This window comes from Chiroxiphia lanceolata, chromosome 4 (genome assembly GCF_009829145.1).
Source record: "Chiroxiphia lanceolata isolate bChiLan1 chromosome 4, bChiLan1.pri, whole genome shotgun sequence".
NCBI lineage: Eukaryota > Metazoa > Chordata > Aves > Passeriformes > Pipridae > Chiroxiphia > Chiroxiphia lanceolata.
In genome coordinates, this window is record NC_045640.1 from 33,032,479 (window position 1) to 33,054,530 (window position 22,052).

At 34.8% G+C, this 22,052-nt stretch overlaps 1 long non-coding RNA gene across 1 annotated transcript; it reads left to right on the forward strand.

Moving 5' to 3' along the window:
- Window positions 1–16,345: 16,345 nt before the first annotated feature.
- Window positions 16,346–19,835, forward strand: LOC116785961. The gene is made up of 3 exons (XR_004356778.1): window positions 16,346–16,375; window positions 17,052–17,501; window positions 18,674–19,835. It is a non-coding gene; the product is annotated as an uncharacterized LOC116785961 (long non-coding RNA).
- The last annotated feature ends 2,217 nt before the right edge of the window (window positions 19,836–22,052 follow it).

The following is a 22,052-nucleotide window of genomic DNA, read 5'->3' on the forward strand; positions in this document are numbered from 1 at the left end:
TACTGTTGCACAACACAGAAAACAGATGATTAAATAAAATTATTCTGCAGATGCATATATAAATAGAAACTACTGCATATAAACTGTACATCTCTGAACAACTCACCTGCACTATTACCTCTTTGTCACTAAGAAAAAGAACATTGCTTTCTACCTTTGTCACTAACACAATGAATTATCTTAGCCAGATCCCATCTCCCAAGTGAAGAGCAAGTTACAGAACATAGTAGACTGTTGATATGTTGTTGCAGTATACAGCAGGTTTACTGTGAGAACATGAGCATAGAATTTGTTTCCTAGGTTTCCTACTTCAGTCCACAAAAATGAATGGGTCTTCTGTGGAAGCAGTGTTACTAAGAAAACTTGCCTTAGAGGAGTCACAGTTAGTCTGTGTCAGAATTTGTAAGCTGTAAAATGAATGAGACAAGTCATATGACAGCTATTTTTTAAACCCTTCTCCTACTATGTTTGTACCCATGCTGAAGCTGTCTTTCCTTTTTTATTTTTTCCAGCCTTATAGAGACCTTTAAATTATGTCTCTGACCTTCAAAGTTTTTGCTCTGTCTCTGCTGTTCACTGTTCTTAACCTTAAATGGATTGTAGCTGCTTTACTGACACTGCTGTATTCTGCCTGGAAAGCTGTTATCACTTTGGATGCAATTTCTTCAGATGAAGAATACACATGCACATGTACTGGAGGCATGTGAATTTAGACTTTAAACATGTTCAATATTAGTATACATCTTTACGTGAAAAGTGACTACCTTTCATCAAATAAAAATTAGCTTAAAAAAAAAAAGTTAGTCAAAATGGGATTAGAAAAATGTCCTGTACCTCATTGGTCTGTTTGTGTAATGGAGGTATCTGTAAGTACTCTTTTAGGCTTAACTGTTGTGAGTTTTCTCTGCAAAAAGTGAGTTTGACTTTGGCGCAAAAACTTTTAAAACTTATATCGTGTTATTCTGGATTTTTCCAAATTAGAGTCCCAACTGGTGTCCGTGCAAAATGTCCAAATCACACAACTAGTGTATCTTCACTGTACCTACTAGTTTCCGATGTCTTGTTGCCTTTAGGCAAGTGGGGTTTTTTTTCACTCTATCTTTATGTAATACTATAATAAAGTGGAAAGCCTTCCAGTTGATGAAACCCTACTTTTTGACATATGCCTATCAGCAAGGGCAGGCATAACTTCGCATGTGACACGAAAAAAAGACCTTCCTTTGCTTATTTTCATCTTTCCTACAAGGATTTCAAAAAGACGTCATTGGCTTCAAGACTAGTTTCCAAACAATAGCATATATTTTGCAGTAAATATCAGATGACACAATTCTTTGTTAAATAATAACTTTTCAGGTAAATATCCAATTTTTTATTATTTTCTAAAGATGTAAATTTCAACAATCTGTCAAAAAGCTTACATCTACTTGAATTTCTCAAAGTGAGAATCAGTTTGGGAGTTTTTTTCAGTTGTGCTAAAATGGAGAATGATTTCTAGTTCACATTCAGTCTTTTCTTCGTCAATCTGTACCTCAGTAAACTAAACTCCATTGGGCCCATATTCTTTATGTGTGGGTATTTTCAAATAACATTCTGTGAAGTGCAAGTAAAATTCAGCCAAAATAATATATATCTATTTAAAATATTGAGCCTTATGAAAAAAAGGTGTCAATTTTGTCCTGTTTAATTATCCAACAGAAGGATGAAAAAGCAATTCAAGAAAAGGAATAAATCAATTTTTCACTACAAATACCATATTTTGAAAATTGTTGAGCATACCATAAATCATAATACTTATGCTTTCTATTTACTGGTAAATATGGAGATTAAATTATCTCTGCTAATTCTCTGCCCTACATTAGTCACTTGGAAGTTTTCAAATGAAATCCTTGAGTGAAGTCTGAGAAAATATTTAGGAAATCTTTTTTTTCACTGAAAGTTAAAGCAGAAATTTACCAAAAGCTTTCCTGATATAATCCACATTATTGTAGTCAATAAATATTCACCCTTTTTTTTTTTTTGCAAGCGAACTTCAGCCACATTCAATGCACAGGACAGACTGTGACTGAGTGAAAAATTATTTTAAAAAATACCTAAATGCTGTTTAAAAATCAAAAGATGCAAAGTTCTGAAGAAACCCTGAGCACCTGAGGCTTGAAATCAAAGATCAACTTCATCAATCTAGCTTAATAATAGACAGCAAAAGCTTCTCAAAAAGAAGTTGTGGTTTAAGAAACTGATCAACATCCCAGAGAAATACCTTTGCTATGCGTGTGACAGTAGGCAAAACATGCAAAGTACCATTTTCAGAGATGACCGAAGTATGACTGAATGACTAAGGAAAGCTTTGAATTGCAACTTAGAATTCTCAGTCTTTAATATAACAAAACAAAAATTATGAACCTTAAGAGGAAAAGGCCTATGAGAGAAGGAGGATCCCTAGTGATTCATTTAATCATGCTGTTGACACTAACAGTTGTTACCAAATGAGATGTGCCAAAGAGGGTTGGTTACATGTCAGACTCAGATCGTGAAAGGAAAATTATCTCTGCAGTTTTCACTGCACATATATAGGTCCTAGATCTCTGCTTGAGGCATGTATCAGCTTCCATGTGTCATAATTGCAGTATTCCCTTAGATCCTGGTCCTTTGGCTGGCCAAAATATCCATAGCATAGAAACCTGGTCATCAAATGACAGCCAGGAAGAAAGGAGTGTGACTTGTACAGAGTCAAGATGAAACCAGAACTCTCTGCCTTTTTCAGAAGTATGGAGACATTCCCAAGCTTAGAAAGAGCTTGAGATCTGTATTTTCAAAAATAATAAATATTCACTACTGCAAATGAGATTAGTGAAGACCTCTTTAATAGTATGTAGTGCTGTAAGAACTGAAAAACCTTGAAAAAAATCAATTTTTTGGTTTATCAAAATGCCAGATTATTCAACATGTTCCTAAATTTACCATTAATATGTAGGATGCCAATTTTCCATGTTGAATTATGAAGAAGGTAATGCATCATCTGTGTGGAGGTACTAAGAAAATCAATTATTAAAATCTGTAAGAAACTGAGTTACTCTTATGAAAATATCAAAATACCTGTAGGAAATTAATAATATGGCATTCAGCTTATAGTTTGTGTAGAATGCAAAAAATGAACCCTAGGATGATAGTGAGGATGGAAAGGAGAAAAAGATACCAAGAGAAAGAAAAAAGGTAATTAGATTAATTTATTCCCAGCATTCAATAAAACAGAAATCCTTGGGAAGTAGAATGTATTTACAGTTAAAAACTACAAGATGTAGACAAGCAGGAGTAATAGGATAAAGTAACCAAACTTAATGCTGGTGGTTTTTAACTTCTGAGAGCTTCATCTCCAACCTTAATGTTTTAAAATTCAAAATCACTGGTGTTTCAGAATGTAAAATACAGAAAGTTGTATGGATTCACATACTGGGATATATAAATATATATACAAAGATACTTGAAATCATAGAACCACCGAATGGTTTGGGTTGGAGGGGACCTTAAAGATTGTCTTGTTCCAGGGACATCCTCCGGCAGACCAGGTTACTCACTTCCAGGGATGGGGCATCCACAACTTCTTTGGGCAACCTGTTGCAATGTCTCACCACCCTCACGGTGAAGAATTTCTTCCTAATATCTAACCTAAACATAATCTCTTTCAGTTTAAAAACATTACTCCTTGTCCCATCACTACGTCCTTGTAAAAAGTCCCTCTCTAGCTCTCTCGTAGGCCCCTTTTAGGTACTGGAAGGCAGTTCTAAGGTCTCCCTGAAGCCTTCTGTTCTCCAGGCTAAACCCCAACTCTCTCAGCTTGTCTGCATAGGAGAGGTGCTCCAGCCCTCTAACCATCTACATGGTCTCATTTGGACTCCCTACAACAGGCTGATGTCCTTCCTGTGCTGAGGACTCCAGAGCTGGATGCAGTATTCCAGGAGGGGTCTCACAAGGGCAGAGTAGAGGGGCAGAATTACCTCCCTCGACCTGCTGACTGTGCTGCTTTTTAAATGAAAATCTGAATCATACTTATATATCACACTCTGAGTTTAAATTAATTTTTTGTTTCAAATATATAGAATATCGTAATTCATATTTTTACAACACTCTGGATTTTTTTAATATGTGAGATACTAAAGTCAGGCAATAAAAAATTTTTGGGATCATTTGTTGAAAATTGTGGATTTGCTAAGGGCTACAAGTAAATGTTATGTTTACTTATTGTTAATGGGATTCAGTAAGCTTTCTACTGGAAAGGCAGATTCAAAGAAGGAACTTTGAAAAGCTTTTATAGCATCTCAATTAAACCAATCTTTGTCAGCAGGAACACTTTAAAAAGTAAAAAGCCACTTTCATTGAGCATTCACAATGTGTGGACAGTGGTGATTCTTACATGAAAACCAAATGAATTACAAAAACCCCATGCAACCCAACCACTCAACCTTTCCAAATTATCTGAGTTATAATCATGGGGGGTTTATACAGTTTAAGGGATAAATGATTTCAGTTTTGGACTTTGTTTATTTGATTTACACTAATAACTTAGGATATTTATTGGCTTTAGATCTATATAGATAGAGGAAAATAGTTTAAACTATTACTTTTGATCAAAATAAATATTCTCTTAAGATCTAAATCCTACTATATACAGATATTATTAAAAATTTTTGTAGAGTATGGTTTTTAAAAAAATATCAAATTCATTTTATTTTGATTAAGCATACCGTTGCCTTGGAAACTAAATTATTATATTTACAACAGAGTCACAAATTCATAAATAAGAGTTTAGAAACTGAGAATTCAATAAGAACTCTCAAAACATTTCTTCAAGTACAGGAATAATAGCAATGCCTTGAGGGAAATTCTATTTTCCTTAAACATATGTTAGTATCTAAGGTCATGTCTGCACCTGGGTTACTGTAAGCTTAAAAAGTCTGCTTGTTCACTTTCTCATACTATCAATCCCTGTAGTACATTCTGCTTTCTGAAAATCTTAAGCAAAATCAAAAGGAAGTCAAATACATTCCATTTTCCTATTCTCAAAATAAAACTTCCTAGTATAAATGGAGAGCTTTGAAACACTACATCTGTCCAAGTGTTTACACGCACTGAATAAGCCTCCTACCAGGTTTGAAGTCATGGAAAAATGTGTTTTCCACACATAAAAGAGGGACCATTTAATGCACTTTTTCTAGCCGCTTGTAAGACAGTTCATATCTGACATGATCTAGATACTCAATCGTGCACAGCCCCAGACACAAATGGACCTTCAGCATTATGTCCTTGTCCCCACTCTCTGGTTTCCTGTCACATATCCTATTTTTCAGTGTAATTTTTTCTATCATATTGCTGCCTATTTTTATTAAATGATCTTAGCAAGCAGTATGGCAGTTTGTGGTTTATCGTGGATGAGGTAGGATGGGCCGTGGCTGGTGAGGTTCTTCTGCCTGAGGCTACCCATTTACCATGGAGGAGCCATCCACACTGTGACCTGATAATGGACTTGGCAAGTCAGGCTGTTCCTTACATCTCTACATTCATCTGTTGGATAAATATATATATATAGCGCTGAAAACAAATATTTGTACATCTATAGATCAGTCATGCAAATAGAGATTGCTGTGATGAGATTATGCTTAAAAGACCTATGATAAATCAGGCCAGTTTCAAACATCAAAACATCTCAATTGGATTTGATATTCATCAGCAAAACACATTGCCAAGTGCTTAGTTCTTAATCACTTTCAGTCATTATATGAACATACACACGAAAATTAGTACCATGTCCTGAAGTAGCCATAAGTTAGTTAGTTCCACAGAGCTGGTGCCATACAGCTAGCACTGAGGGTTATTTTATGAAGAGTCTGATTTTTATTAGATTTGAATTCCTGTGTGTCTCAAAAAACTTCCACATAGAATAAATATCTACTGTGCAGCTTAAATGATACAATATATCATTTGCAAGTCCTCTTAGGTCCTTTTAAATTTAATATTGTTTATGTTCTAAATAGCAGGTGGATTCCTTTGTTTTGGCATTTGATTTCTATTGTTGCCCATACTTAATAAAAATACGAAGTAATTCCATTAAAGCAAAGAATAAATTATGTGACTATTCCAAATAATTGTCAAAACAATAAAAAACCACATCACATCTCTGTGATAATGAGTTTATATTATCAAATTTTCATCTATTGGAATAATTTTAGAAATCAGTTTAGATTTAGACCAAAAAGTTTCTGTTGCATGATGGGAAAACCATGGAAACATTCATATGGAATAAGCAACTTCCATATGGCTACTAAATTAAAAATTTTTGATTTAGTCAAAGGAGTATCTCTTTTTTATCTCAAAGATATGCTATGAAGTTAAGTCTTAAAAATACTTTTATTTATCCTTCTCCATAGGTGGAATATAGTCTTGTTTCTTTGCTATCCACTCTTCAAAAGCTGAAAAAATATTGGGATTACCAAAGAAAAAGTCATCATCTAAGCATGACTAAATACAGGATTTCCTGAAAGCACAATAGTATTTCCAAAAATAATATAACATTTCTCCCTAAGAAATAATTTGCATATATATGTAAGAAAAGTTAGGGTGAAAAGAAAGATGAAGAATTATTGGCCACTTGGAACAAGACAGAAAAGGCTGACTCATGAAAAAATGGTTCTCTGGGAATTATTAAATTCTACTGTGGAAACTCCTGCATCAGATTTTTTCTTCATTGCCATCCACCTCCTCCAAAGATATTTCATAAAGATGGAGAACCTTTTTTAATATTGCCCCAAGACAATCATAAAGAAAACAGCCTTCTAAGAAGACAGATTATACTTCTGTATGGCAATAACTGTAACAAATATCTGCACTAGACATGTAGAAATTAATTTTACAATTGCTAATAATGCATTCATGAAAGCCTGGATTTGAGAAGAAGACTAAACTGAGAAAAAACTTAAATCTCTCGAATATAGTCTTTTCCATCTTGAGTATCAGTAGCACTATTTTCACTGTTCAAACTCTTCATATAGTTCTTTGCTTACCTCAGTAACAGTGGAAACAGAATGGGTATGATGATGACAGAGTTTCTCAGGACAATATCTCTATAGACATAGAAGTAACAAGTAATTTAGACTGGAACAAAGAACACATGGTGATTGAAAATAACCTTTTTTATTTTTTTCCAATGAAAGAATTGCTGACAAAAAAAAATCTAATCTATAAATAGTGGTGAAATATTGCTATTTTATCTATTAATGGTCCTAAAGAAGTTAAACCAATAGCAATTAGAAAAGTGGTAAACAGAAATTTAAAGAAGCCATAAGTGCTCTTGTGTCAATAATCACCACAACATCATGAGGGTTTTTTTTTTCATAGAAATGGAATGGCAGTGGTACTATGATTATGTGAGGCAAGTATATAAACTTTGTTCATAAAGACCTTGAAGTGTTCTGTTAATTTAAACACTTCAAACACAGAAAGTGTCTCTTATTAAAACACCAACATAAATATGTCTACAAAACTCTCAGTAACTGCAGTAGGCTTCAGAACAGGCCCTGTGAGACACATCTATAGTGAAATCATCGAGTTACAGAAAATTCTAAGGTTCCTTTACAGAGACAGAAGATCCTCCTGTTTCTCATAGAAAGTCCTTCATTTCTGAAATACCTACCGTGACTGAGAACTTTCACCAGAAAGGTGTGAAGAAAATAGATCTTTACATATGTCCTTTACATATAATATACTTTTCATATTAGATTATTTTAAAATAGAATGAGGATGAATTCCTTTTCTAACCAAAACACTTACATCAGTATCTAGTCAAACAGTCAGTATCTTTATTTAAGGTAATGCTCATGAGATTATTCATTTCTTGCAGCTACTTCTGTCTATATAGACAGGCCAGGAAGGATTGTACAGGGTGACAAAGAACCACTACTTTCTCATTCTGATGAGGCACTTTCAGAGTAGAAATTTAGGTCATGTAGGAGAAGAGACAATCGCTGTGCTGAGTGTCAACAGTATTTCCTTGTACCCATTACAGCGGTTGGTACACAATGTCAGCAATTTATGTCTGGGTAATTACAGTTCTCAAGGAAGACATAACCCAGCAATCAGAGACTACTCTTCTGTGATACTTGGGGATTATGTAGGTGCTTGAGAGCGTATATTGGCTTGAGTGTGTATGACCATCATGACCATATGATCAGGAGAAAAGTGCTAATTGTGCCTTCCTCTAGTTTATTTTATTCACAGTTTTAGTCACAATTTTACTTAGTTTGATCTCAAAATACTTTGCAGATTTTTTTTTTGCTTTTTTTCCCCTGTGTTTTCTGTGCAAATTAAACCAAAGGCAAAAGATCCAGATTAGGGGCACCAAGATTCAACCTTTGATGGTTCAGCATTTGAAAAGCAGGATGCGGAGAAGAGGAGGCTCAGGGATGACCTTATCACTCTCTACAACCACCTGAAAGGTTTGAACCAACTGAGGGTTGACCTCTTCTCCCAGGCAACCAGCATCAGGATGAGAGGACACAATCTTAAACTGCACCAGGGCAGGTTTAGGCTGGACATTGGGAAGAATTTCTTCACAGAAAGGGTGATAACATTGGCATGAACTGCCCAGGTAGGTGGTGGAGTCAAGTTCCCTGAAGGTGTTTAAGGAAAGACTGGATGTGGCACTTAGTGCCATGGTCTAGTTGACAAGGTGATGCTTGGTCATAGATTACACTCAATCTCAGAGGTCTTTTCCAACCTAATTGATTCTGTGATTCTGTGACTTTTTCATCAAGCAATGTACACATCTAGTAACAGAGTGAGAATTACATGCTAATTTTAAAGGATGTGCATCCTGTGAAAACAGATTATCACAGACATACAGCTTTGAGGTTCACCATATTATTTGGCCACAAAACCTCCAACAGTGAGCAGTTTGCTTCTAAATTATGATGCTTCTTAGAATGAAGTAATGTTTTTTGGTGATCTGGTTATACAGTGGATGTTGCAAAGCAGGTATTAAAGCCACTAGAATGTGGTGGCTAACTTATTTCATCTGGAAAACACAACAACTTTCATTTCCCAGCATAGCTTATTATGGATTTCAGTTTGGAATGAAAAATAGATGACATGCTTTACAGATCTAGACTGGAAGAAGAAATTAAATATACTGCACCCATGTAACTGAAAACTGTGTAAGCAAAAGCCAAACATATTTTCTCTCATTCATTCTACCATATGTGGTATTGGAGAACAGATGCTATTCTAAGTATAGCAATCATTAAACTGAATTCTTACTTACTGGGCTGACCTTTCTTTGAATTTATTTATAAAGATATTTTTTTTTGTTTTGGCATAATTTTTAATTCACTCTAGAGAGAGCAGTAGATGATGACATTTCTGATTGTAGCAAAGCCTAAACTTATCCTTGAGCTCTACAGTTAGTCAGATGATATTACAATAAACCTTGTATTTGTTCTTCAGTTGGTGTATATATCTTTTACAACTCTAAGTTATTTTTTATGTATATAAAGATTGATAGTCTCCTTAGAGTAAGGCTTAACAATCTTTCCATTTTACTGAATGATGAAGAAACCAGCCATGTGGAAATAGCTGCAAATAGTTTTTCAGGCATATTTTAAAATAATTGTCACATTCTCATGGATTATAGCTATAATTGAAGATTGACTGTAATTTTATAATGTCACATTCTATTATGAGCAATGTCAATATTTTTACTCAGAGGGAAAACTCCACATTTGTAGGAGAAGTATACCTTCTACTACAGTCACTTGGATGCTAAACATGCTTCCTGGTGCACATTAGTACAGATTTTGCCTTTATGTTTGAGGAAATAATTGATGCTCATTCAGTCTGTCTACTGTGAAGGGTATAAATAACACCATTTATTCCAGTGCAGACATTGCTAATAATATGTGGCACAAAAAAAGATAAGGAGAAGGAGTGGAGTCCTTATGCTATCTCCTACTTTGTTGTAAGATCTTTTATGTTTCAGAACAAACACATAAAGGAACAGTGTAGTCCAATACTTGATTGCAGGATGGCAGACATTGATCTGCTAGGTATATGCACGCTATTTTTTTCATTCCTGAAGTAAATTATTGTGTGCATTTTTTTTCCTATAAATCTCCCAAAGGCTAGTTGCAGTCTTCAGTCATTTTTACAAATGAATGCCTCTGGGAGAATATGTTCTACTCCAGCTACAATTACAAGAATGAAACATAAGTTGATCAGCAGGGATAAAAAAACCAACCAACCATAAATAGAAAAATATCACTTACTATACTTATTGTCAATAACATCACAGGAAATAAGAAATAAAGAAGCAAGAGAAAGCCAAAATGCAAAAACAGCAAAATTTTCACCATAGACCAAAACTTTAGGTGGCTGAGATGTGGTCAGGAATAATATTTATATGATTGATCTAGGCAAAACCACACAACTTTAGATCTTGTCTCCAGTGAATGTCCAATTCTTAATAACTTCCCCTGCTTTACGGTTCTTTGAGAAGATTTCAGACACTAAGCCATTTTGATGAAAAGGTATACATCAAGCTCAGAGAGATGGAGCCAGAGGAGAAGTCATGTGAACCATGAGACTAGCTGGTAAAGCAGAGTTGTTATTGAACAGAAATATCCAAAGGAACAATGGCTGGGATCAGATATGCTCTCCTCCCATGAAGGTTTTCTGATTAACTGCCTTTGGCCATGTAGTCTGCATACAAGATATGATGCCTGAGTTTCTGATCCCTAGGCCAAACTAGTAGTGCTGCTGTCAGAAAAAATGCTTTGCATTATTTCTTTTACATCTGTAAATTTACAGACGGTATCACAGGTGACAAGAAAAATATCCTGTGTAATTCCTCTGTATTTTACTTCTCCAGTTATCGAGTAGCTCCTTTCAAACAGGGCATGATCATAGCTTGAGACTTGCAAAGACACAAAAGAGTGACACTAATAATCTTTATTACTACCTCACATCCTAGAGGCTTTTTAGCAGATTTGGATGTTCTTGATACAGAAAGGTGTAACTACAAACTGATCTTTTGAGAGGGAAGATAATAGTTTGGTAGTTGACATAAGCTAGACTCCTTTGAAAACGTGTAGATTTCTGAGTTCAAGATTTCTACGGCTCAGCCAGCCTGCGCTTATTAACAATAGCTGGAATATAAAAAAAATTGTATGTGTAATTCTTTTTGTCACTATACTTTCAGATACTTTAAGTAATCTACAACATAAATGAACCCTGTCTTGCTTTTTTGGTTTGAAGATGTAAGGGCTGTGGTGTGGAAGGTTGGTGTTTTGGAAAGGGTTTTTTCTTTTCCCTGATTTCCAAAGTTTGACTAAATACTGAGGTACACTGCAGAGAAATGGCTCACTTTAATCCCAGAATGATGGCCCCCACAAGTTTTCTCCCTAGCTAGTGGAATGAGAATGAGCCTTGCAGCAAATCACAGGAATTAGAGAACTTATCCTTAGCTCCAAGGTGAGTGTAACTTGCTGTGCCCGAGATCAATCTTTGTGAATACCTCAGAATAGATGCTTTAAGCACTGACCTAAGTGGGTATTAGGAGTAGCTATCTATAGTAACTCCCTTCTTCTTTCATACTGCTCCCAATGTTTTATGCTGACTTTTCTGTTTAGTATAATGAAGTAATGAATTGAGCAGCAAACACGCAAAACTTCAAGTACTGTTCTGATTTGTATCTAGCAAACTTTTGATGAGGCATAAACCCCAAACATTTCAGATAACTTTCTCTATTTTGATTCATATGCACTATAATTTAATAAAGCTGAAAGAGAAAAGGAGACGATATTAAACATTCATTTTTCTCTCCCAAGCTTGAATTGCAGGTTCAAATAAAAATATTTTCTTTAAAAATCAATAATACGTCAATGCAAGATAGATGTCTCAGTCCTTGATCTAAAGAATAAAATTTATCACAAAACATTTCTAAAGAAATATGAACTTTCCATTTACAATCAGTAGGAAAATATTCGGTACTTCAGAAATGTTTCAGAAGGTTCTGCTTTACTTTGTCCCCAAACAGTAAGCATTAGTTTCTTTGCAAAGTAATATAAAAACCTACACAAACCTACAACCTAACAAGAAGTTGTGGTGTTCTACTTTACTAAGTTACTAGCAGTCAACAAAATAAACTTTAATTCCAATTCAGAGAGTTTGGAGCAAGATTGGATGGACTACTTTCAGTTAGATATCAAATATGTGTTCTTATTAAAGACAACTTCTGGGATTAAATTTCACTACATAAATATTTGAAATTTGTGACATACTAACAGCTCTGCCTCAACATATTCTGAATACACCTAATATAAACTTCTTTCAACAGGAAATCTGAAGTGAAGTTCAAGAAGAAGACCTGTGTCTGCGTGCTTTCTCTGTGTAGACTAGCCCCATATTTTCTTTGAAAAGTCATTCAGACCTAGTTTTTTTCCCTATAACCATGGTCCTACCTGTGTATACACATGATGTGTGCAGAAACAAGTTCTATTTGTTTGTTTGTTTTCCTAAATACTCTTTGGTTTGTTCTTGCTTATATAAAAAAATTATTTAATTTTCAGGAGAAATATCTGATTTCCCTTCTTCAGTGTTCATCAAAATCAGATTTTTTTTTAATTCAAAATAAATTTTGAATAAAATAATAAGGTTTTCTGGAAAATATTATTGAAGATTGGTCTGGGGATTATTATGACCCAATGCTCCACATAGAAAAGCAACTACTTCTAGGGTTTAGTACATCCAGAAAAACAGAATACAAGGAACAGCAGCAATAGTCTAACAGACAAAGACTGTCAGACTGAGGAAAATGAAAGCAGATAGTGACAGCATACTTCAGAAACAGTACTAAAGTTTTATGTTGCATGTTAACTTGTTGTTTAATAGGTATTAGCATTGAATAGTACTAGATTTTTCAGTTTGCTTTGGTTTTTTTTATTGTTAAATATAGACTTTTTTTTGACGGTATTAAAATAAATTTTAAACTTTTTTAAAGTAAAAGAAATAAACTGAATGATTTATTGTAAAAGTTAGCTCTAAAATTACTCTTGTGACTATTTACTATTCCATATTGATTTTATGATACAATATAGTTTCCATCTTCTTTTCTTTTCCTCTCCACTGCCTCTTAATTTCTTTCTGTTCCACAGAGATTTAGATTAGCAACAGTTCTCTTTTTCCTGGAAGTGTTAAAGTCCATCACTTCCTGCTAATATTTCCCCTCTCTCACAACTTGCAAAAACATTTACTGTTCTTTACTGTGAAAAATAGTTAAACTGTTCAAATTTCCTCGGCATTCAATTTTAAAATTTGCTACTTCTGTTTGGAGGAGGCCCTGTACTACAGACACCCAGACGATTTTTTCTGTCTCTGGTTTTTATAGTTGTGGTTTGGTTTGGTTTGGTTTGGGTTTTTTTGCAGAGGAAAAAACCCTATATATCAATATTATTATATTGTGTTTATTCAATAAAAAATGTAATCCTTCTTGAAATTTAATCAAGTAAAACTATCTGATTTGATTTTACAGAGTAGTATCTCCTCTGGTTGTACCAAAATAACAACAAGAATTTTACAAGATTATTCTGAGTTATTTGGGTAATTCTAATGCAATTTTGATGAAATATAGTTTATACCTTAAACTTACTGTATGTCTGAAAGCTCTCAAGTAGTTTTGAAGAAAGATGTTACAAAAAGTGAAATATGAACTCTATTATTCCACACTGTAAGATATGTGGATAAAAGTAATTCTTTAATAAAAAGAGTTAATTTCTTTCTTTTATATTATCACGTTAATGTTGCTGAACCTACTTTTGTGTTTCAGTGTAAAACTGCTCAGTAGGAAATCATACTTTATATGAAACAAAAATTTCTTCTTTACCAGCATTGAACGTAGGGAGGAAAAAAGACTATCAAAACTAGAATAATGTTTAACAAACACAACATTATACAGTAGAGCCACAGGAAAAAAAAATTGTAAAGAGCTATTTTTTTGAGTTTATATATAGACACACAGATACAAAGTTATAATATGTTTTCAGGATTATTGTAGTATTTCTGTGCACTCTGATAGGAAGATATCTAAATCACAAATTTCGAATTATACTGAAATCTTATTTTTATTACATCGATAAAAAAGCCCCAGATGATGGACTGAAAGTCAAAAGCAGAATTCACATATTATCTTGGAAGAATCATGACTTCTTTGGACTAACTCAGACTTCAAGGAAGTGAACAAACTTTTATTCTCCCTGAGCTATTCTTAGGTTTGTAGGATGTTTTTTCTCTTTCTGCACAAGGCATTGCATTTAGGATTTATCACATGAATTTGACTAGTTGTCTTGGATTATTCATAATAAGCTCACATATCTTTTGCATAGATAGAGTCCACTTCTTCCATTTATTCTGCATGAAAACGCATTTCATAGGCAACAAGCCTTCAGTTCATAACTCTTGAACTAAGACTATCTAGTCACTTTTTATTGCCTTAAAAGAAAAATGTTTATTTTAATGTAACAAAACAAATTTCATCAGAGTTGTTCTACTGACCAAAGAAAACCATAACATTAACCTTTTTAACAACATTCTAAAACATAGTAATGATTTCTTGTTTTAGGAAACACTGCTAAATGGAGATGCCTATAAAAATTTCAATAATTTTATGATCCATAATTGCATAGGAAAATGTACTGGAATCTGCTAACATAGTGGTTCACTTTAACACTATACATGACATCAGGATATTTACAGTGTAAGATGTTGCAAGATCATCCATTCATTCATTGAAGAGACTTTCAAAGACCACCTATTCCAATCTCCCTGCTGTGGACAGGGACATCTTGCACTAGATCGGGTTGCTTAAAACCTCATCCAACCAAACACTGAACACTTGCAATTATGGGGCATCCACATCTTCTCTGGGAAACCTGTATAAAGGAATGTAAAGACTCCCATGGCAAAAACCGTATCCTGGTGAGCCATATCACAAGGGGAACTATATTAACCTTTAGAAATACAAATATTGTGCAGTCATTTAACTTCATCCTTTGCGTGACTCGTGAACCAAAAACCTTTTGCAATTTTGCAAGTATATCCACAAACCCATTTTTCAACTGGTGAAAGTGTCCTCAACAAAACCAAGGTGGGAAATAAAGGAACAAGATTAGCATTAGTGTTACATTTGCCTCCAATACATATTCTATTTCTCATTTTTGGGTGAAAACATTAAAACCTTGGTTTTTAATATTTAAATATGAACCGTGTGAAGATAGGGTTAGTTGAGATATGGCTACATTTTATGACTTAGATCATACCTAGAAGGTAACAATCAGCCTAAATCCTGAACTAAATATCTGATGACAGAACATCTAATGGAAGAGGTCATGATTATACATGTAGTTTTAACTTTACTTACACAGGGAAGTGTGTGCAGAGATAGAGTATCCTGAAAAGCAAGGGGATGTGGTCAGACCCCTGTCTGTGAAGACTCAGCACTTTCCCTTAATTATTACTGTGGGTTGAGTTACCAGGTCAGTGCAGTTAGGGAGGTAGGCAACGTCTATGTGCTGGTGAACCCCAGTGCAATGCTAACTGCAGTCTGGTAACTTAAAGAAGGAATTTATATCTGTGCCAAATTCAAATATCTCTGACTACTGCCTCAAGTGAAACTACTGGGTTTGCTCAGTTTCCATGAAAATTGCAATCCAAGATATATTTCTCCTATCTTAGAACAATGCCCTCACAAAATATCGATCTTGATTGTTCCCTTCAAATCTTCATTTATAATTTGTCTGCTCAACTTAACCTATTATGTCTACTATATTATATTAGCTATATCATATCTAGACTATTACATCAGTACCATGCCAAAACTTTTTAACATGTTCATTCCATATTAACTTTCATTACTATAAAAAATAATAAATTACAGAAGTAACAACTGGAATGGTTGGTCACTTTTTTAGAAACAGACAGCTATTTGTTTCCTTCTGAAATGTTAATTAAAACTGGTTAGAAAAAATTTTGTCAGAAAAAAATCTGAAGGTGTGTAACGGTTTTGAGTCTAGGCCTTCATTCCTGGCAATCAGGAAGGAAGGAAGTATTCCATCCTATTCCTTTACGTAATCAAACATATAAATAGACGGAGAGAGAAGGCTCTTTCTCTCTTCCCTTCCAGTGAGGTTTGGAGACAGCAGACTCCTGTGGTGGGTCTCGCTCCTGTGGGGGAGCTGAGGCCTGGCCAGACCTACGGGGCCTGTTGTTTCTGCCGATCCGGAGTCCGGTAGCATGGAGGTGGCGTTGAGTACGATTGTACTATCTCAAGGGAAGTATTAAGGTTTTCTTTGGATAGTTCTTTATTGAGTGTGTATACCTATTTGGGTTTTTTTTTTTTTCTTTTGTCTCTTTTCCCTTTCCCTTTTCTGTTTTCAGATGTTGGGGGTTTTTCCTTATGTGTATATTGTTTTTGTAATTGTATAGAAATGTAATATAAGTGTAAATATATTTATATATTGCTCTAGCTCTCTCTTATTTTGGTTCTCTTGTTTTTTTTTCTTTTCCCTTGGTTTTAGGGGGTAGCTCTTGTGGTGGGGTTTGGAGACTTGGCAGGGAGCCAGCTCCAAACCACCACAAGGTGTTATCGTTTCCAGTAGAAGGAGAATTTTCCATGTTGCATACTCTTTTTCAAAAGTTAACTCCTTACCATCATATAAGAAGGAGAAGAATGATATTTCACAAATTCTTTACTGTAAGTAAAACATAAAGAAAACAATAAGCTTATCTCAAAAGCATTTGCTCAAATATGGTTTTCTAATGCTGCCTTGTTTGCCTTATCCTTTTTATTCATTATTCATGATGTCAGTTCAGTTCTAAAGTATTCTTTCCTTGCTTATCCATTTTATGATACCATTCTTCATACATAGGAACTCTATCTAGTATCTCAACAGTTAGTTGACACTGTTTCTTTACTTATCACCCTCTTACAGTTCTTTCATATTTTTTTTCCTGTATAGGTTTTTCTGATCCATCTTTCTCCTTTTCTGGGCCTCCAGTGTGCTAGTCCTACAGAACGCAGGGACCAATTTCATCTCCTGTGACTATTTTTAAGAGTAAAATACCACCTGACTTGGTGTGGGGTACTTTAGTGTGCTGAGATTAGAAAAGTAGCTGGCAGAGGCACTGTGAGAAGGAACTGAAGGACACAGCAGAAGTCCTGAAGCTTGTGTACGTCCTCACATGTCTTGCCAAGCATCCTGTCAGAGGGAGAAGGGATTTTGTTGACTCTCTACTCTCCTCCTCTCCAGATGCTCTGTGGTTCTTGTCATCTGTGCCTTCTGCAACCTCCATGCCCATAGTATCATCACAGAAGCAGTGTTTATCCTCAAGGAGAAGGAATTATTTTTTTTAGGGGATACGAAAGCTGCATAGATCTTTTCTTACTTTACCACCTCAGTGGGTCTCAGGTAAATTACTAAATTTAGGGCTTCAACTACCAGACACATTTCATGTAAATGTAAAATAACAGGTTCATCTTCTAAATATAACAATTCACAGGAAAGAAATCTGAGACTATTTCTTGCAGAAAAAAGTAACAATACCTATTCAGGAGAATAATCTACCAAAAAGCCTATAAATTCTGATGATTTTATGTAGAAAGAGAAGATAATTTTCCAAATCTGGCACTTGTTAGCAATGTAATGTGCCTTTAGGGTAAGCAATTGGCACATATCCCTTAGGAACTAGGCTATAAAACAGTAGAAAACTGATGCTTGATTAAAAATAAAGTAAACAGAAATTTCAAACACTGACTTTGGGAAGACTTTCATTATTCAGATGTTATTAACTGCACTTCCTGGACTCACTGCAGTACCTCTAACTATTAGAGAGGTTAATATCATGCTTTTACTGGGTTTGCTGTTGGTAGATGATCATTTCTTTTAGATACTGTGAGCATATCTGGAAATGATAGAGATAATGCAAGCTGGTTAGCATAAGAAGCAGATTTTATACATTTTTTTACAAGCAGCCCCACCAAAGCTCAAGCTGTGTATGCACAAAAGCCTTCAAATTTCCTGTTTTGTATGTCTCTACTACTTTTGAGGTTTTGGGGGGTGAAGATAGGCATTTATGTATACAAATATTAGAATTTACATCAAAAAAAGTCATTAATTTCAAAGTTTTAAATATTTCTTAAGTTAACATCCTCAAACTTAAGCACACTTTAGTCTATACCTATGTCATGATGAATTTAATGTATCTTTTTGTCATATATATTTGTTAGTCATGTACCATGTTCTAAAGCACAGATTTTGTGATGCTAACATCTTTTTTTGGGGAAAAAAATGCAGATGGGTTTCTGCATTTTCACAAAAAAATTTTCCCTTCTTTTTATGTAATGTATCAAAGTAGGCAAAAAGTGTTCTTGCTCACTAACCATAACAACATTGGCAACTTATAATGAAGTGAGACAATAAAAGTGAAATATCAGCAAAAGGAAAAGAAAAATATTTTATCAGGGGATTTTTAGACATCTAGATGTGTGTCAGATCCTTACCCATTTTGGATAATCTTGTTACAGAAATATGTGGCAATTATCCTACCAGAATCACCAGAATCATCTGATTTGCAAACACAGGCATAGATTTCTGAACTCTGCTGAGATTTGCCTGAGGGACAGATGGAAGAATGCAGAGGCCACCTTAGCAGTCTTCAAGAAGGTAAATTAAATCTTAGATTGAACTTAATCATATCATTATGAGTAATGGTAAACTTCCCCTTTACTTCTCCTTTACAAACTTCCCCAATGGAGCTCATTGTGAAACCTGCCATAACTTCTGTCTCCCAGCAGTTTTGTTCCAAGTCTTTTTAGATGGGTGAAACAAATTTCAGTGATTGGTGTACAGTATAACTGTTGAGAGACTTGTTCTTTCTTACCATTATATTGTCTCAGGCAAAATATATAAAACACAATATTTATAAATTACCACTGGTAGCAGCAGCTTCACTATGGTAGAAACATTCTTGCTTCAGAATAAATATATTAGATGACGCTGATAAGGCCAAAACCTAAGTACTGTATGAATCTGAATTATTGTTTTCCTTGTGAATGAAGACATCACCATAGCATGAAGCAGTGGGTTTCACTGGCCTTAGGAGCTTTTGTGATTCCAACTCCAAAATCTTTCTCTAACCTGTTTGTTTTTCAGGTTTTCTTCAGCACAAAGTTTTAGGAGTATATAATTCCTATGTTGCATATATAGAACACATCATATAAAACTTTCGTTTTTAAATATTGTCAGGAAAAGCAAGCACGACCTCCCTGTGACAAAGGAAAATGCATATGTAGTTATTTGTGTGCTTTGAAGAGCTGCTCAGTAGAGTTGCTGGATCAAAGGCAGTTCAAGGTAAGAATTGGTTGTAGCAAATACGGAACTGATAGTTTAGAATTTCAAGCTGGAGAAATTTCCTCTGTGAAAAGCATTTTAAAATTAATTAACAAGAAAATTTCGTTACCACCACTGAAGGAGAATGGCACTGTTGGCAAACCTCCGGGCCTCACTATTACAAACGTAGAAGCAGAAGTTGGGGTGTTCTTTTAGGAATTACAATTACACCTGTCGTGTGTAAATTACAGCACATTGTCAAATGAGTAATAGTGGATTGGTTAAAAACCTGGAATAAATCCAATGTACCAATGGCTTTCTGTCATCTGTCAAGTCACTTAAAGAGGAATTTTGCGAAGTTCTGCCTGGGGTCTGGTTCTGTTCAAAATTTTATTAATAGCTTGAATAGATGAAATAAAGGAAATGAATGCAGAAGAAACAAACCTGGGAGGAAGTATTTCTTTTTTGGAGGACAAAATATGAATAAGATATGATAAATTATATGAACTTTGATCCACAAAATTACTTCTGATAAAAACAAGTATTAAGTACTACATGTAATATGGAAAATCAAATGCACAAGTACTAAATTAAAACTTGGATACACAGCAACACTGTAAATAAAAAGGTTTGTGTTTTGGGTCGGTCAAAGTCCTTGAATAGGTCAATAGTTGCTCTCCCTTATCTGCTAAATAAATTAAATCTCTTTTGTCCCTCTTTCTTGGGCTCTCTGCCTCAGAACAGATTATCAAATATTTATGTTCTGAAGGCCCACACATAATCATATTTCTTCACAAGTATTTGATTCTTCCATGGTTGTTTATGGGATTCTGCTTTAACCAATGTGATTCATTACAGACTAAGATAGACAAACATAGTGAGATTGATACAGTAGTTTTTCCATGGACTAGTGGGCTTTCAACTTACTGTTACAGCTTTCCTCTTTTAAAAGAAGAACAAGGAAGAGAAAAGAGCAACAACCTTTCAAGATATCTAATCTTGTCCTTGAATGATCATCAGGCTTTTTCACAGGGAGGTTGTGGTTGCTTTTCCTGACAATATTTAGAAAGGAAAGTTTTATATGATGTGTTCTATATATGCAACATAGGAAATGTTTGAAACCTTTCCTAGGGGTATCATCCAGGCTCATGGTTGTCCTGTTGGGGAAGAGAAGAGTGAGGACCAATACATTTTGTGTGGGAACCACACTTCTTCTGAAGTAGGAAGTGAGTTGGGAGGAAAGGATACCACAATACTTGAAAAAGATGAGAGAAGAGACAAGAAAAGAAAAGAAGAGTAAAGTTTGTGAGGAGAGGTACTTAGAAGCCAAAATAAGTTTTTTCTTCTTTTTTCTTTAAGGTGTTATTCTAAGTCAACCTGACTCCTCTTTCACTTCTTTCATTTCTCTCCTCTCTTCCTGCCTCCCTCTTTTTTCTCTCCAAAGCAAAAGGTTTTATCAGGAGACAAACTTCAACAAAACCACTCTCATGACTCAATAAACTTTTGCATACTGGTGGTAATGACTGAGTCACAGAAAGTGTGTTCAACTGCACATTCAAAAGATATCAAAAAACAGAATTGATTTTCTTAAGGCAGAGTTGTGGGCTGGTTAGGTTTGGTGGATGTTAGGAGAGCAACAAGAGTAGGTCTAATTACTGCTAAGTTGTTGAAAAGAGAAAACATAGTAACAATGTAGAAAAATAAAGCAAAAAAAATCCAAGGTCAGAAGCTTTGGTTTCCCTGCAGTGACTGTTCATGTTGTTACTTCAGCAACCTCTTTTCCTGTTGAGAAAATTACTATGTATTCCCGAAATATGCACACATTGTCTAATACTGCAGTATACAGTATTGACTTCATAACTTCTGTTTTCCTCTCAGTCTTCCCTTTCACTTCATAGTAGGTTTTGTAGGTTCTGTGAACAGCATGAAAAGGAAATAATTACTACAGTGTCAAGCATCCTCTTTTCCCTTGAAGCTCCGTGGCAGCTGAAGGTACAAAGCCCCCTCACAGAATAAAATCCAAGCTTATTCTAGCCAATCAGTGGTTTCCCAGTTGCTCTCATTTTGTTTCTGTGGATTTGAAAGACATCAGCATGGGAGGTAAAAATAATTTAGCAAATAATTATGTTGCAAGCAATTACACTAATATTACTTACTGAGTTCTAAATAACGAATTTTCTTTTTGCACTTCATCAGTTTGAGGTTTCTTGCTTTGAAGTTCATATGTTAAGATTTCCCAGTACCGAAATGTTCATTTCTCTGTATCCAAAGTCATTTTGTCACTGAAATACTTTATTGGCCTTACTTCAAAAGCTCTTGCCTGAGAACACAGAAAACTGCCATGGTCTTGGTGTCCTGAAACATATTCATTCACCCAGAGTGCAAGAGAACAATCCACAGACACTGTCAAGGTATTTGATTTATTTAGAGTTCTGTGCAGAACGCGGTTCTATGTGGCAAATCCACAAAGCTAGCTCAGCGATTATCTAAACTTTTCACTACTTATATATTTTATCAAACCAAGGCATTAATGTTCATTGGCTACAAGTTGCATAGTTCTCTCATTAATTGGTATTCTATCTTCTATTGCTTAAATGATTCTCTTTCTTCTTATGCTGATTAGTGCACATG